Source organism: Physeter macrocephalus, chromosome 19 (genome assembly GCF_002837175.3).
Source record: "Physeter macrocephalus isolate SW-GA chromosome 19, ASM283717v5, whole genome shotgun sequence".
Lineage (NCBI taxonomy): Eukaryota > Metazoa > Chordata > Mammalia > Artiodactyla > Physeteridae > Physeter > Physeter macrocephalus.
Genome location: NC_041232.1, coordinates 24055488 through 24070445, shown reverse-complemented (window position 1 = coordinate 24070445; position 14958 = coordinate 24055488). Strand labels below are relative to the sequence as shown.

The following is a 14958-nucleotide window of genomic DNA, read 5'->3' as shown; positions in this document are numbered from 1 at the left end:
TACAGAGAACAAACAGGTGGTTGCCAGCAGGGAGGTGGTTTGGGGGTCAGATGAAGTAGGTGAGGGAGATTAAGAGGTACAAACATCCAGTATAAGAGAAATATGTCACAAGGATGTAATGTACACCTAGGGAATAGAGTCAGTAATACTGTGAGAACTTTGTATGGTGACGATGGTAACTCGTCCTATTGCGGTGATTATTTCATTATGTATAAAAATATCAAATCACTATGCTATACATCTGAAACTAATATAATATTGCATGTTAATTATAACTCAGTAAAACCAAAACAAAACAAAAAGTTAAAGATACCTGAAACATCCAGGGACTTCCCTGGAAGTCCAGTGGTTAAGACTCCGTGCTTCCACTGCAGGGGACACAGGTTCAATCCCTGGTCGGGGAACTAAGATTCTGCATCTTGCGTGTCGTGCGGCACGTCCAAAAAAATATATATCTGAAACATCCAGGTAGAAGAGGAATTTGGTCTGTTTTGTATGACGTTTGATGTACCACGATGTGGACAGAAGACAGATTTGGACCTAAACTCAAATATGTATTTTCCAACACCTGGAGGTCTCTGAGCCATAAGGCAAATCCAGTCACTAATCAATGGGAGTGATAGGTCTTTGGGGGAGACACTTGGTATTTCTGAGTGAGTGGCTGCTCAGTTTGCCCAAGGTTACAGCCTGACTCTGCCTGGTTGGGCCAGTTTGCAGCACGACTGTTTCCATTTGCTTGCATAACTCAGAGTTTCCATGATCAAGAATTTGGAATGTGTTGAAGGAAAGACTAGGTTGGCAGGAGTGTAAGATTCTGAAGCTCTTGAAGGAGTGTTGCCATTTTGTAACAATATTGTAACAATATGGTTACTGATAAACTATCTCTTGAAAAAGCAAACACTTTTTTAAAAGGCACTTAAATATTTTTTTTATCGCCACGTTATTTGTGGAAGGATCCTGGGGGCTCATCCTTTACATGAACAAATTTCTAACTGATCACTTGTCCTTCCACTTTGTAGCTGGCAAGCTCAGTGCTCAAATGTGATGTTCAGTCAATGGGTAAAATCCTCTATGCGATTCCCTGGTTATACATTTTTCTATATATTGTTCTCTCTTTTTTTAAATTCTTAACCACCCTATTGCATAAATATTTTATTACAGGCATCTTTAAATTCTTTTTGGAGAGTAGGTGGAAGATGGTTTTAAAATTCTTATGCATTGTGTATGCTGAACAAGCCTATGGAAGCGTTGCATTTTACGCCAGCATTGAGTTCCAAAGTCAGCAGGTTACGCCAAAGTCATGTATAGAAAAAGTGATCCTGACGGTCCCTTTGGCAGGAGCCACATTGGAGATGAACCTAACAGGTCTCAGCTTTTCCCTCTAGCGCTTGGGTCGGGGGGGGGGGCGGGGGGGGCGGGGAACTGCTGCTTATTGGTTGAGGACCAGATGCAGTGTTGTTTGCATCTAGGAGACCAGTTGTCCCAAGTGGGTCTCAATGCGGGAGATACTTCCAACAGGAAAAGCTTATGGAGAAATGGTTGGGGAATAACCTTTCTTCTCTCACAGCACTTCAGGCTCTGTAGCTGGAGGAACTGATGACAATTTTCAAAAGTTGAGGTTAAATTCATACAACAGAAAATTAACAATTTTATAGTAAACGATTCAGTGGCATTTAAGCATGTCACAGTGTTGTACAACCACCACCTCTATCTGGTTCTAAAACATTTTCACCACCCCAGAGGGAAACCCCGTATCCACTGAGCCGTCACTCCCGCTTCACCCCTCCCCCCAGTCGCTGGCAACCACAAGTGTGCTTTCTGTCTTTATGGATCTACCTATTTTTTATATTTCATATCAAATATACACAGTATGTAACATTTCGTGTCTGGCTTCTTTCACTTAGCTTGATGTTTTCAAGGTTCACCTTGTAGCGTGTGTCAGCGCTTCATTCCTTTCTAGGGCTGAATGACATGCCATTGTGTGGAGAGACCACATTTTGTGTATGTGTCCCTCAGTCGATGGACATCTGTCTGAGTTTTTTCCACATTTTGGCCATTGTGAATAGTGCTGCTGTGAACATTTACGTACAAGGATTTGTTTGGACCCCTTTTTTTCAGTTCTTTTGGGTGTATATCTAAGAGTGGAATCACGGGGTCGTAAGGTAATTCTGTTTAACCCTTTCGAGGAAACATCCAATTCTTTTCCACGGCGGCTGCACCGTTTTATGTCCCCACCAGCAATGTAGGAGAGTTCCGACTTTTCTACGTTTTAGCTGTCCTCTCTTCCTCTCCCCTTGCTCCCCTACCCTTGTTAATCCCGTGTCGAATAACTCTCCTAGGTCCAATCCCACCGTTTTTGGTAGAAAAGAGCTGTCTTTGGGGCCAGCCTGTGTACTGACGATAGTGACCAATGGGAACCAAGCATACATTTCACTGTGCTTATTTTTAACCATTAGAAGGACCAAGCACACATAGTAAGTACACGTAAACCGATGAAATACAATCACTGAGAGACGCCTTCTTTAAAATACAAATGTTTGTCTGGGTCATGAGCCTAGCATTACAACCTGCTTGGTGTGTTATATTTTTCCATTTCAGCTCGTCTTTAACCTATATTAGAAAAATAGCTTTTAAATAGCACGGTGTGCTTTTCCGTAATTGCATTATGGGCATATGTACGCTGGCTGAATATCAAAGAGGTCAAGGAATAGCGTGTTCCGATTCCAGGTGCACATTTATGGGTTTTTTCTGAATACAGACGGGGACTTAGAGATTTGGATTTCTCTCTCCCTGCCCTGAACCCCAGAGCATTACAGGAAAACAGAGGCAGTCCCTTTATTTACACAACGGTCTTTCACATTCAAATTGCCCTTTACAGAGTGCAAAGTGTGCTTATGTGCATTATCTCATTTAAATTGCCAGGAATGCTCAGAGGGTTAAAGAATTTGCCCAGACTCACACTTGGTAAATGTTAGAATTAGGTCTCAGACCCAGGTCTTCTGAGTCCCGGTGTTTCTCCAAAGCATGTGCTGGCTTAGACGCTGTCCTGGGCCCTGACCACAAGGGGCAGGAGTGGGGCTCAGCCATGGTCAAGACCCTGGGCAGGAACAAAGCAAGTTCCTCCCCCTTTCCTTCCGGCTCTCTCACCCCAGGCACTCCATGCCCTCCTGGTCCTCCGCTTTCCTTTCTCTCCTCCGCGTACTCCAGCCTCCCTGCCCGTGCCTTTAGGCTAGAGCCACTCGGGACGACTTTTCAGAAAGAAAAATATTATGAAGCACATGCCAGTGTTGACTTTCATAATTTTTACTATATATTATTATAATTGGTAATTATATCACTCTTACACAATATGATTCGACTAGACTCGCACATTATAACAACATAGTCTTTATTATATGTGAACATAGTATGATTATATATTTATAATTCATAATGTAATTACATGTGCACAGTGAGAAAAGTGGTTTATAAAATTTTTACAGCTTTTCTAAACCATACAGCCGACACAAATGAACAGGTGAGAAAGAAACACATGAGAGAAGCCAATAAAGTTCAAAATTCAAACTTATTGTAATTTAATGTGTCGGATGATATTATTTTATTTAAACTGAATTTTCCTCTGTAAGTAAAGATGGTGCCCTTTACTTAGCTTTACTTATAGGCAGACGGTGACAGCTGCCTGAAGCTGATCCAACATTCCTACCGCTGATCTCTTTCAGACTCCTGCCAAATCTTTGATTCTTAAGCACATGTGAAGGCGTGTGGCTCGCACTTGGTATGAAAGCACCGTTTCCGTACGTTAGCCTTTGTTATCTTTTCATTACCTTGGGGCAGTCAAGATGGTAATTCTTCAAGCCACTGCCGACACACACACACACACACATACACACACACACACACACACACACATACACACACACACACACACATACACACACATACACAAGTGGTGAGGAGGCAAGGGATATGCTTATATTTATTCCTTTTAGATTTCATGGAAAAAAAAAATACCAAAATTTTCTTTTCATAGACCACCCCCAAGACTGTATCTTCAGCCCCCAGCCTGAGGAACGCTGTCCCAGGTCTCCCAGGACACCCACTCCTCCCAGCTGGAGGCATCTCTGAGCCCATTGGCAGCTCCCAGGACCAGGAAAGCTGCAGGGCCTTGCTCTTCAGAGAGAGAGTTGGGGGCGACGGGGGTGCAGGGAGCAGCGTGGTCCAATGCTCGGGAGCTGCCCCGCCTGCTGCGTGGAGGCTACCTGGTCAGGTTACTTAACCCTTGGTGCCTTCGTTTCCTCGTATACCAAGTGGGGATAGTAGTGTCCACCTCACAGAGAGGTTGTGAGAATTGGATGAGCTTTTGAAAAGAAAACCAAGAAAGCAACGAGCTCCGATCAGCTCCTGGCTCAGAGCAGGAGCTCCGTGCCTTGCAGCCGCGATGTCACTGAACGTGCATCCGTCTCCCCTCACGTGCATACACACATACACACACACATACACACACATACACATACACACACATATACACACACATACACATACATACACACATACACACACACACACATACACACACATACACACACACACACAGAGGCACTGAAATTCAGTAGAGTGGTGAGGAGGCAAGGGATATGCTTATATTTATTCCTTTTAGATTTCATGGAAAAAAAAAATACCAAAATTTTCTTTTCATAGACCACCCCCAAGACTGTATCTTCAGCCCCCAGCCTGAGGAACGCTGTCCCAGGTCTCCCAGGACACCCACTCCTCCCAGCTGGAGGCATCTCTGAGCCCATTGGCAGCTCCCAGGACCAGGAAAGCTGCAGGGCCTTGCTCTTCAGAGAGAGAGTTGGGGGCGACGGGGGTGCAGGGAGCAGCGTGGTCCAATGCTCGGGAGCTGCCCCGCCTGCTGCGTGGAGGCTACCTGGTCAGGTTACTTAACCCTTGGTGCCTTCGTTTCCTCGTATACCAAGTGGGGATAGTAGTGTCCACCTCACAGAGAGGTTGTGAGAATTGGATGAGCTTTTGAAAAGAAAACCAAGAAAGCAACGAGCTCCGATCAGCTCCTGGCTCAGAGCAGGAGCTCCGTGCCTTGCAGCCGCGATGTCACTGAACGTGCATCCGTCTCCCCTCACGTGGCCTCATCCCCAGAGTGCTTTGAGCTCCCCTCCTGCCCTCGCTCTTCCCAGAGTGGCCTGCTGCTCGCGTGGGGCATCACCCCCTGCAGCCTTAGCTGGATTTCCCGCCAGTGCCCCTGTCTGCATCACCCGCCAGCACCCACTTACGTGCAGGAGGGGGGGGAGCCCCCGGGTTTTGTTACTACCACTGCTGCTGCCAGAGCCTGCATCTCCTCCGCCTCCCCGCGGCCACCCACGTCCCTCGGAGGCTCATCCTGGTCTCGCTGCTCCTGTTCAGCACAGCATCCTTCCAAGAACTGTCGACCCTCAGTTTCTGGACCTCTCCCGTCTGTCATACGGTGGCCTCTGCTAGTCCACCCTCAGCACCTGTCTTGGTATTTTTATTTTTGTTTCATTTTTGAAAACTTTTTAAATCTTTCCATTTTTTTGGTTGCAGTAGAGTTGCGTTACAATGTTTCAGGTGTACAGCAAAGTGCTTCAGTTATGCGTATATATTTACGTATTCTTTTTCAGATTCTTTGCCATTATAGGTTATTATAAGATAGTGAGTATGGTTCCCTGTGCTCTGCAGTAGGTCCTTGTTATTTATCTGTTTTACCTATAGAGTAGTGTGTATCTGCTAATCCCAAATTCCTAATTTATCCCTCCCCCACTTTCCCCTTTGGTAACCATAAGTCTGTTTTCTATGTCTGTAAGTCTATTTCTGTTTTGTAAATAAGTTCATTCGTATCATTTTTTTTTATAGATTCCACATATAAGTGCTATCATGTGATATTTGTCTTTCTCTGTCTGACTTACTTCACTTAGTATGATCATTTCTAGGTCCATCCACGTAGCTGCAAATGGCATTATTTCATTCTTTTCTATGGCTGAGTAGTATTCCATTATATATACGCACCACATCCTCTTTATCCATTCCTCTGTTGATGGACACTTCGGTTGTTTCCATGTCTTGGCTATTGTAAACGGTGCTGCTATGAACACAGGGGTGCATGTATCTTTTTGAATTACAGTTTTCTCTGGATATATGCCCAGGAGTGGGAGTGCTGGGTCATGTGGTAGCTCTATTTTTAGTTTTTTGAGGAACCTCCATAGTGTTCTCCATAGTGGCTGCACCAGTTTACATTCCCATCAAGAGTGTAGGAGGGCTCCCTCTCAGCACCTCTCTTGAAGGTCATGGGGGGCGTCTTCAATGCTGCACCCACTAAGACCATGTCTATACCTTATGGTCCTCACCTGGCTTGGGCGGCATTTGGTGCTGTGGACCCTCTTCCTCAAGTCTGTGCTTCCTTAGCTTATAGGACGTCACCCTCCTTTTCTCCCATCACTGCTGCCCAGCCCTTTGCAGGAGCCTCTTCTTCTGCCCATTGTAACATCTGTGTTTCTCTCACTCTGTCCTGGGTCCTCCCTTTAGTCTCACTGGCAGATGGCACTCACTCACATGACTCAGGCTTCAGGGGTAACTGGTCCCAGGTGTCCTCAGCTCAGCACCAGAGCTCTCTGATCAGCCTTCTGGGAGCTGGTCCTAACCTCCAAATGTTCATCTACAAAGTGGAAATAGGAACTGTGCCCTTTTCTATCTGTGGTTGCAGACAACTAGATCCAACAGCCTGTGTGTTTGGATTCCTGCCGGGTAGACCCTGTCTCACGCGTCCACTGTTCGGCGAATCCTAAGCCCTCTCGCTTGGATGCTTTAAATGTAAAGCGTCCAAGACTCAATCTCCTCCCATCACGATGCTGAGACTCTCCCAAGGACAGGAAAGCTGTACCATTTCCGAAGAAGTGAACAGACACACAGAGGCTGCTTTTTGTCTCCTAACAATCGTTATTTCAGGTCAAGAAGACTGAGCTTACAGGGTCGATTTCATCCAGCTGGTGTTGGGAGAGTTCTTTGTCATCTCAGTCCTAGTGACGCATGAGTCACTGGCTTCGCATCTCCAGGCGGTGGGCGTGGGCTGTCACATTCAATTCCTGGGCCCTCAGATGTGGTCAGTAGTCGACAGTGTCAAACCCGCAGCACAGGGGAGGCCAGTGTGGCACCGATCGCACTGTAGCGGGGAGGCGTGCCTGCGCACCTGGGGCCTGGGCGCTGGCGTGGCCGGCCGCCTTACCGCAGGCTGTGAAAACCCTCGTTACTCAGCAGGAGTGTCAGATTATATTAAGTCCGCACCATCCTCCTCCTCCTCCTTCTCCTGTGAATTGTCATAGCTTGTGCACCCGCGCCTGTTGGCGAGTTTCATCTTGTCGTGTTGCAACTCAAAGCCCACCTCTCTGGGGGGCCTTCTGGGCTCAGGCATGCGACCAGTACGTAAGGTGTTCCATCTCTGGCTTGGCAGCCCTGCTTTGGTGGCACTGAGTAATCCAGAAGGGCTAGATTTAATTGGAGCGGTGACAGCTTCCCCGGGCGGGCAGCTCTGGTCCTGCGCGGTGTCAACGATGAAAGCTTCCAGGGTAAGTCTTGTTGCTTTTCAGCATTAATAGGGCTGGAAGCGTGAGCAGTAGGGCTTTTTCTGAATCTTCCCTAAGCAACGCAAGATGCATGTCTGAGGAGCGTCCGTGCTCCGTTTCTCCAAAGGGCGGGAGGACCAATGTCTGCTGTCGCCGCCACACTGAGGGCGAGACCACGTGTGTCCCCTGCCCCACGCTCACCTCTGGGCTTTTTCAGGGGGAATCGACAAGTCTGGCTCAATGAGATGCTATAATCTGGCAAAGAAGTCACACAGTCTGTGTGGCTTAAGTGGCACCTTCACCCGTCGCTGGGCTTTTACCTGGACGTGTTGATGGCTGAGTGGGTTCTTTCGGCCTCACCGGGTGAGGGGCTTTGCCTTCTGCTGAGGAGTTTTCTGAGGGGCGGAGGGTTGTTCGTCTGGGGATGCGTTTGCTTTTCAGCAGCTCTTTCTGTTCCTAGCTCCTCTCGGTCGGGGAGCCAGTACGGTAAGCTGTACCCCAGTTGCGGATTCATGCTTGGACTGATTTGGGGACGCGATGGCCACGTGTCCCCCCTTTTGCCTGGTGACACTGTGGGTCGGGGCTTCCTGGACTGGGTTTAGATCCTGGGCTTTTTTTCTTGTGAAGATTGACTTTAGCAGGTTAAGCAGCTGACCTTGAATCACTGAGATGGACTATAGGTAAAATAGAGGAATGTAACTTCTACAGCCACGGTAAAACTGGATGAAAGAGCTGGCACTGCTTCTCTTCCCGATGTTCCCTCTCGCAATCCGCTCTTCTAGGGGAGCTGCAGAGTGCGGTGACGGTAGGAGCTGCCTGGGTGGATATGGCAGAACGCGGACGGTGTGGACAGTGACAGTGGTGCCTCCGGTGGGGAAGGGGACCCCCGCTCGAGCTGCCGTCGTGTGCAGGGAAGCGCTTGGTGCTCTGCGAGAACCATCTCGTTTGAATCCCCCCAGAGGCTGCTTGGGTAGACACTTTTACATCCTTCCGTCTTAGGGAGTGTAGAGATATCGGACAACCTGCCAGGGGTCACAGGACTTGCACACAGAGGCGCTAGGGTTTGTATTTAGCCAGTGTGACCTCGGAACTGACATTCGAACCCTCTTTCAAAGTTTCTCCTCTAACTCCCTGAGACACGGCCGCCGTAGCTCACCTTGGGGCATCCAAGCCCTCCCAGGTCAGGAGCCAGGTGTCTGGATCAGTCCACCCGTCCCCGTGATCGCTGGTGATTCGCACACGTGGGACATCTCAGAACGTCTCCAGGCCCTTCAGGGAGCTGGCAGGGGACTCCCCTGTAACTGCTTGACTTAAGAAAGACAGCCATGAATTTATGCCGCTGGGGACATCTCCGAGGAGGGAAGCACTTTCCCATAGGTTGGGGATCATTGTTTCCAGAACCGGACCCCACGGGTGAGGCGTGTGGAGGTTGCTTCCCTGTGCTTCATCACCATGGAAACCTGGGAGATGCCACGGAGAGGGGAGGCGCTCGTAATGGCGGTGGCCGAGGGGAAGGGGGCTTGACTGAGATACGGGACCCGACAAAGCAGCCAAAAGGAGCCTTTCCTCTTGTGGGAGGTGTTCCAAACCGTGTGACTCCTGCCCCTTTCCTATCGTGAGTGTGAATGAACCCAGTTCAGGACTCTCAGAGAATTGCAGAGAGATTCCCAGGTCAGTTCGGACGTGGTGCTCCCCAGCTAGTAACTCACTTAGGAGGCGAACAGAGAAGACGCTTGTTTTCAAGCAAACAAGAAAACTGCAGACCTGACTGCTGGTGGCCGCTGCTGTCACTTTCCACAGCGGGCCACTCATTGTCCCCGTTGCTTCTTCCTTATGCTCTGCGAGTGGGTGTCATCCCGTCCTTCATCTTTGCGAGGACCCTCAGCTTGCTCACTGCTGTCATTGTCAGGTTGCTGTGTCATTTTTATTTCTTCTGGAGTCAGCTCACCCCGGTTACTGATTTTGTTAAATCTCTTTAGTAGTGTGAGTTTTCTTTCTGTGTTTTGGAATTTCTATTTCCAGACTCACCTTTCCTGGGAGATTTTTACCCCCAATCTGCCTCTTTCTGTGCTCATTCCCACCCACCCCGTCTCGCTTCTTTGCAGTCCTATCCCGCCCTGTGGATGCCCCCAGTTTTATTACTGGTAGCTCAGATTTCCTGCACAGGTGACATCACTGAGCCAGGGGGTCTGATTCCTCTGCCTCTCCAGGGAATTACCTTACGTGAGCTAGAGGTCTGGGCAGCCTTCTTTGGGGGTTAGGGACTTGACCTCAGTCTCAGGTCAGGTGGTGACCTTTGCTCAGGTCTCTGGCCTCAAGTGGGACGCTTCCAGTCCTGCGTAGCAAGAAAAATTGGGGTCCTAATTCTCTCTGCCCATTTCTGGACTCAGAGGCTGGCGGGTCCTGGGAGCTCCGCCACCACATGTGTTCCAGCCATCCACAGTCCTTGTAGATTTTTATCTTCTTTCGGAGCAAGGCAGTTATCTACCGTTTAGTACGGCAATGTGTTTGGAGCGGGGTCTGTGAGGAGAGGGGGCGGCTCCAAGCTTGACGTAAACTCCAGCTGGAGAGCAGTTCTGTTGCCTCTTTAGGACACAGACGTGCAATGTGGGTCAGCACACCACGTATCGGCTGTGAATGATCTTCTGGACACTTCACTACAGGCCTTACAGATATTATTTTTTATCGTCTGCTTGTAACATCACCGTAAAGTATCATTCCTCCCGTTTTATAGAGTAGGAAACTCATGGCTCGGAAAGAAGAGGAGAAACCGGTCCAATACCACAGGTCCTGTGAATCGCAGAGCCACACCCAGCCCAGGTCTAATTTCAAATCAGAACCCGTCCCCACTGTGTTCCACGTGTCTCTGGAAGTTGGGGCTTCATCTCACGGTGCCCTTTCCTTTTGTTCTAGGAAAATGCACTGAAGGATGCTGCCCAGGGAGACCATCGCCTGAGACCCCATCATGCAGGCCTTCCCACAAGGGCCCGGCATCTGGACAAGGTAACCGACAGCCGCCACTGACAGGCCCCCGGGAGGGGGGCCGTCGGGCAGGACCTGGGGAAGGCGAGGAGGGGTGACCCACAGAAGTCGCCCCGGAGGAGGGTGGCCGGGTGGCCGGGCCCCGCCTCTTATATGTCATCCTGTGGCCGCTGCACGGAGCACGTGGGAAGTGTCTCGTTTGCTGTCTGCTGGGTATCCCTACTTAGACGTCCCTTCGGTCACATAGGGGCCAGAACAGAACTTCCCACGTCCGATCCCCAAACCGTCGCCTCTCCTAGTTTTCTCATCCCGGCGACTGGCCGTCGCCCAGCTGCTCAGGCCAAGAGGCCGGGAGCGGCCCTGGGTCCTTCCTTTGCTCGCTCCTGCACCTCACTCTGAACAGCCCGTCCCACCGTGTCCCACCAATGCGGGCCGCCATTTTCTCCGTCCTTCCTGACATCCTACAGTCGTTTTCCGGCAGGATCAAGAGTGATCTGGTGATTCAAACCAGACGGTGTTTCTCCTCTGAGTAAACTTCCTCCTGAAATAAGAAAGCAGCTCCTCCCCAACGGCCGACATCTTGCTCAGCCTTGTCACCTGCCTCTCGACCTTTGCTTCCTGAAGTTCTGTCCACCCTGAATTTCGTTTTGCTCCTCTGACCGCCAAGCCTGCCTGGGTAGGCAATGACTTTCCCTGCTTAGAGCTCTCCTCCCTTCTTTTCCGATGGCCGTCAGCTTCTCGCTCTTCCTACGTCAGCCTCAGCGTCAGCTCCTCAGCTAGACCTTCCCTGCTTCCCACCTGTGTCCCGCCCCCTCCTCCTTTTAACCACGTGGCTTCACCTGGCTTTTGTCTTCTTGTGTCTCTTATTACTTGGTCGATCATGTGTCTTCACTAATGTGTGTGTCTGTCCCCCCACCCCTCCCAGGTGGCAGAGGTCTTTGCCTTCATATTCATCACTGGGTCCCCAGCACCTGATGTAACAGGACACACAGTGGGCGCTCAGAGTAAATATTAGTTAACGATTGGTTGGTGGTTTGGAGTCGCTAATTTCACAGATTTACCAAAGCGTATTTCAGCTTACTATAAAAATTAGAGCTTTCTTGATTTCACACTTATTTTCCTGCCTTCCTGTTTGGCCTTTTTTTTTTTTCTTTTTTTTTCCCCCCAAAAGTTGTGCTTTTCAGAAAATAGCAAGTGTTGGTGGGAATGTAAAATGGTGCAGGGACTACGGAGAACAGGATGGCAGACCCTTAACAGATTAAAAATGGAATCACACCGTGAACCAGCAATTCCACTGCTGGAGATACACCCAAAAGGATTACAAGCAGGATTGAGAAGCAGTATTTGTCCACCCCTGTTCATAGCAGCATTATTCACCATAGCCAAAATGTGGAAGCCACCCGTGTCCATCTACAAATGAATGGATAACAAAAGGTGGTGTATACATACAATGGACTATTACTCAGCCTTTAAAGGCAGGAAATTCTGACAGCGGTGCTGCAACATGGGCGAACCTTGAGGACATTATGCTCGGTGAAAAAAGCCGGTCACAGAAGGTCAAATACTGTAGGATTCCACTTATATAAAGTCCCCATAGAGCAAGTCAGATTCCTAGAGAAAGGAGGAAGGTGGGTGGCGGGGCTGGAGGAGGGGGATGGGGAGTTAGTGTCCCGTGGGGACAGAGTTTCAGTTTGGGAAGAATGAGAAAGTTCTGGCGGTGATGACTGCACAACTGTGCGACTGTACTCCATGTCACTGAGCTGTACACTTAAAAACGGTTAAGACGTTACATTTTATGTCGTGAGTATTTTACCACGACTCAAAAAGAGCTGTGTTTTTTCTGCACCCCCAGCTCTCCCTCTAGTTCCCCTTTGCCCCCTGTTCCTGCCGGGCCCTGTGTCCTCTGTCCTTTTTCCTTTGCAAACAGGGAAGCCTCTGATAAACTCACTCACGCTGAGGCTTAGTGACCTTCTCAGACCAAGAGTCTTTTTCTTGAAACGGGAGCAAAGATGAAAACAACTGGCGGTGCTTTCCGCATCAGAGGCGGCTGACGACAGGGCTGGGCAAGCTGGCCAGAGGAAGGGTTGATCCTGGGATGGCTTTCTCCCTTTCTTTCTCTTTCTCCTTTTTTTTTTTTCTGGCTTTCTCTCTTTCGCTCAGATCACTCCATGTGCGTGTCTGTGTGCTCCTAAGCTGGGTTCCTACACCCGGAGTGTGGTGCCTGCTTGGCGACAGGCAGACCCAGGTGGTGGGTACCACCACCGTCTCGTTCCCGGACCTGGCTCTCTAGCTATACCCTGATGGGCACCTCTGCTCCCATAGAACTCTCACCAAACCCGACATTATTTTTTCACTTTTAAGATTTGAAACTTGTTCCCCTGCGGCCTCCACACTGTGGCCTTTTATACATTTATTTATTTATTTATTTTATTTTTTCTGTCTGCGCTGGGTCTTCGTTGCTGCGCGCGGGCTCTCTCTAGTTGCGGCGAGCGGGGGCTACTCTTCGTTGCGGCGCGCGGGCTTCTCATCGCGGTGGCTTCTCTTGTTGCGGAGCTCGGGTTCTAGGCACGCGGGCTTCAGGAGTTGTGGCACGCGGGCTCAGTTGCTCCGCGGCGTGTGGGATCTTCCCGGCCCAGGGCTCGAACCCGTTTGAAACTTGTTCCCCTGCGGCCTCCACACTGTGGCCTTTTATACATTTATTTATTTATTTATTTATTTATTTTATTTTTTCTGTCTGCGTTGGGTCTTTGTTGCTGCGCGCGGGCTCTCTCTAGTTGCGGCGAGCGGGGGCTACTCTTCGTTGCGGCGCGCGGGCTTCTCATCGCGGTGGCTTCTCTTGTTGCGGAGCTCGGGTTCTAGGCACGCGGGCTTCAGGAGTTGTGGCACGCGGGCTCAGTTGCTCCGCGGCATGTGGGATCTTCCCGGCCCAGGGCTCGAACCCGTGTCCCCTGCATTGGCAGGCGGATTCCTAACCACTGTGCTGCCACCAGGGAAGCCCCACCGTGGCCTTTTAAACAAAGCTTCAAGGCCCAGAAAATGAGCTCCCTTCAGCATTGAAAGACTCCCAAGAGGGAGGAGATATGGCGATATATGTATATGTAGAGCTGATTCACTCTGTTATACAGCAGAAACGAACACACCACTGTAAAGCAGTTATACTCCAATAAAGATGTTAAAAAGAAAAAGACTGCCCTCAGGGACCAGCGTCTGCGTCCCAGGGTAACTTGGGGATGTGCAACAAGGGGCAGGTCCGTTTGCACTGCTGCTGAAAGCATTCAACCACAAAACCAGATCCACTGGGGGGCCGCCCCTGTGACCTGCAGAAACACCGGGAACCTCCCTGGTTGTCTGGAAGACGTCTGGGAATTCCCAGTTCCCCCAGCTGATTCGGGCTTGGATTTGCAGTCTGCTTTTTAGTCGCCTTGATTAAGTAAGCAAATTGAACGATCAGAGCTCTTAATTACTGAGGCAAAGGCATGCAGAGTCAGTGTCTTCCCTGAAGCCTGCCCAGAAGGGAGTGCCTCTAGGTGCAAAACTGGATATTGGACTATCTGGAATATTGCACTGAATTCCCCTGGGCAGGCAGCCCTGTTGTGGAAGGACACAGATGAGCTGGGAATGCAGGACACGGCGCAAAGGATGGGGTCCACGTCCTCGAAGCCTGCAAACCAAACTTTTCTTTTTCTTTTTAAGCTGATTTCAAATTTCTTACTTGCCTGGGTTCAAAGGAGCCCATTAAGCTCCCCCCGCAAACCGGGCAGCTGTTCTGGTAGCTAACTGGAGGCTCGGGCTACTTTCTCATTGAGTAACTGTTGCCAACTGTTTTAAGCTACTTTCCCACCTGGTGCTACTGTGGCTGCCTCCGAAATCTGTATTTTGATACAGAGACGCGTCGAGTGGCTGGATCCGGTGCCCGAGTCAGGAATGCGCCGCTGTGTCTGTGTGCGGTGGGAGGTCCCGGGCAGCAAGCAGGACACGGTGGTACCCATGTTCTGAAGCCAGGTACTGTGTGGGGTGTTAAGTTCATGACCTGTGAACCTATGACCCGTGAACTCTTTTTACCTGCTGGCCAGAAATCTGAGGTTGGCTGGAATTCCGGGTTCGGCTACAGATGACCGGCATGGACAGTGCTCATGCCCCTCCCTAGCTGGCGCTCCTTTTCTTCATCTTATTACTGAGAAAACTGGGCATCTGTCGGACGCCACACGTGGACGTTTGGGAGTCGTGGAGCCACATACCTTTGGCTGGAAAAGCCCAGCAGGCACACCTGAGTACCATTATCTATTTTTCCTTTATTAAAAAACAAAATCTTGGGCTTCCCTGGTGGCGCAGTGGTTGAGAGTCCGCCTGCCGATGCAGGGGACGCGGGTTCGTGCCCCGGTCCGGG

At 49.8% G+C, this 14958-nt stretch overlaps 1 protein-coding gene across 18 annotated transcripts in view; it reads left to right on the top strand.

Moving 5' to 3' along the window:
- The window catches only part of RIMBP2 (RIMS binding protein 2), a 278098-nt gene that overhangs the window by 152507 nt on the left and 110633 nt on the right, over window positions 1-14958 (top strand). For 16 of the 18 annotated variants that reach the window (XR_008615939.1, XR_008615942.1, XR_008615940.1 and 13 more), the window contains 2 exons: window positions 10503-10592; window positions 11053-11247. The gene's annotated coding sequence lies outside the window, so the exon portion shown is untranslated. The remainder of the gene's footprint in view (window positions 1-10502; window positions 10593-11052; window positions 11248-14958) is intronic. The other 2 variants (XM_055080474.1, XM_055080473.1) reach the window with 1 other exon arrangement.